Source organism: Cynara cardunculus, assembly GCF_001531365.2.
Source record: "Cynara cardunculus var. scolymus isolate 2C chromosome LG 2, CcrdV1, whole genome shotgun sequence".
NCBI lineage: Eukaryota > Viridiplantae > Streptophyta > Magnoliopsida > Asterales > Asteraceae > Cynara > Cynara cardunculus.
Window position 1 is genome coordinate 5,188,668 of NC_037529.1, and position 2,911 is coordinate 5,191,578.

Consider the following 2,911-nt stretch of genomic DNA (forward strand, 5'->3'; position numbering starts at 1 on the left):
TAAACTGACATATAAAATTATGGCATCTGTATTTAGAAGCAGTGATTATATCAAGTCTAATGGCATCATTCTTGCCAAATGGTAAAATTCACCACATTTGCATATGGCATCTGTATTTASAARCAGTTGCAAATAGGTTGCCATTTGAATCTGTTATATCACATTTCCATATGGCATCTAAAGTGGAATGTCATTTGTCATGTGATTGCAAACCACTAGTTAGGTAAACATTAAATTCATTGCATCAATAACTAAGAAAACCCATGAAACAAACCTCCACCTTGTGCCTGCACTAGAATTATCATCGTGCATAACACCACCACCATTGACTTATTTGGAGTTATGGATTGCGATGGATGCCAGATAGCTATTCCAACTACTTCGTAATTATAAGCTTACATTTATGGCCATATAAGCCCTTATTAAAAGACATATTCTCACAATATAATAGGCAATATAAGGAGATTTTAGAACGTCATAGGAAAACTTCGTACTCTGAAGAAGATTGAACATACAAATTGATTTTAGAACTAACCTGATAGTCATTGCAATGTGATATAACAGATTCAATCCCTAAAAACACAAAAGGGGAAATTTTAGAAAAGTTCTAAAACCACAAAAAATCGAGTTGATGAAGAAGAAATACAACAATTTTACATACCTAAGACCAGATAACATCGATGTAGGAGATTGGTGACGACGAGTGAGGGAAGATTTGCAAGAAGAATTCGTCGATTGAGGAAGCCTATCGTTGAATCGAAGGAGTCGGTTGCTTAGGGCGTCGATTCGTCGATTGAGGAAGCCGATCGTTGAATCGAAGGAGTCGGTTGCTTATAAGGGCGTCGATTGAAATGCCTGGGGAAATTGAGTTTTAAAAGATAAGGGGTTTAATATTTTCCATGTAATTTGGTTACATGTCAATTTTTATTCCACATCATTTTTTTAAAATACATGTCATTTTTATTTTATCGGTTACCTGAAGTATAGGTAACTCAGGTACTTGAAAGTTTGAGATTTTATATCTTAGGTATCAAAATAAAGGTTTTAAAAGTATGTTACCCAAAATAAGAATAAAACTAAAGTACGTTACATTTTTATGCAATTTGCCCTTTTAATTTCTTATATTTTAAAAATCATTAATATTTTAATATAAAAGTAACATAAAAAACAAACATTTCATTCTCTTCAATATAACATTTATCTTATTATAGTTTTTTTTTCCCCATTTTAACTGGTTTTACGTTAATCAATATATATATATATATATATATATATATATATACATGTATGTATGTATAACATTATGAATATTTATATACTTTCACATCTATATAACAATTCGGCAACATAAGTGTGTAACTCGACATCACTTTCTTTAACGTTGTAAGTCGATAACTTAACATCACGTTCTTCATCACCATAACCCAACACCCATCACGGCCAATCGAGAATTCATACTTTGACTTGGGGCCTATTTACTTCTAAATACCTTTGAGTTAGATAAACAACAATTTTAGATCAATACTTATCTGATTCAGATCTCTTATCTCAATTAGACTTCTCTTACCTCAGTCAGCACGAGTAGGTTTGTGGCACTAAACACATATAAATCTCATACCAATTTATATACGTTCCGAAGTGAGTGTGCCATATATATCGATTTTGCAATTCATTTTTTTTTTGAAAATAAAATATGTTAAAAAAACAGATATAAATTAAAGAAAAGAATCTGTAAAATACAGATCGCCAACCAACCATAACTGTATACATTCCTATTTATATACTATACTTGAAAACACATAAAGATAACATATAATTTTATGTGCTTATTCAATGAATGATGTATAGTGAATAATTAAAAACAATCATTCTCAAATCTTAGGGCGTATTTGAAATTGTTTATAAAAACAACTTATTGAGTTATTTTGGTGTGTCGTTGGTAATAAACACTTTTGAGTGTTTGGATAAACAATTTATACCGGTGTCAAAACGGTAATAAGAAATTTTTGAAAAAGTTAAATCATTTAACTTATAAGAAGTTGATATACACTTTTATAGAAAAACATAAGTTGTTTCAAATAAGCAATCTCAAACACTCCTAGAAACAATAATTTCAAAACCTTCCACATTTTATCTAGATAAATAAATAAACAAATTGAAAGTCGGTGTCACGAAAAAAAAAATGGACAACATCGATGCTTGAATATTAAACCCGGGGTAGAAGAATAAAAATATGTTAGAATAAATGTGTTGTTTGATTGGTTTGAATTTGGGTTTCAACGGTCAAAGACGTCTAACAGTCTAAATTAAAATCCAAGAAGAAATAAAAATACCCTTGTGGACACAAAAGTCTAAATGCCGTGACTCCGAACTACTTATAAAGCAGGTGGTCGTCTTGAAATTTGTCGGCTTGAATAGCAGATTGAATATTGAGGATAATATAAAATATATATATTAAATAACAAAATTAAATTTATAAAACACTAAAACTGTTTACGTTTTTTAAGATATGATTTTATATAAGCAAATAAGTTTACGTCCCACTCATCAAGAGAGAAGGGATGGATCAGAAGATCCCCGAAAGAATGATTCGTAACAACGACAATAAATTGATGAAATCAAGACACATGAAATCGTTTGGTATCTATTTATGGCACAGGCTAATGGCACCTCATCTTATACCAATGACACCCCTATACTTAGGTTATCATTTCATTTTTTATTATTTGATTATTTTTTCTGTCTTTTTGTTGTTTTTTTCTTTTATATTAATTTTTTAATTATTTTATAATAAATAGATACTATTACAAATATTATTTTTATTCTATAAAAATATTAATATTAAAAAATATTGATTTTTATCATAAATTTTATAAAAAATATTGTACATTTTCTTTTCTTTTTTAATATT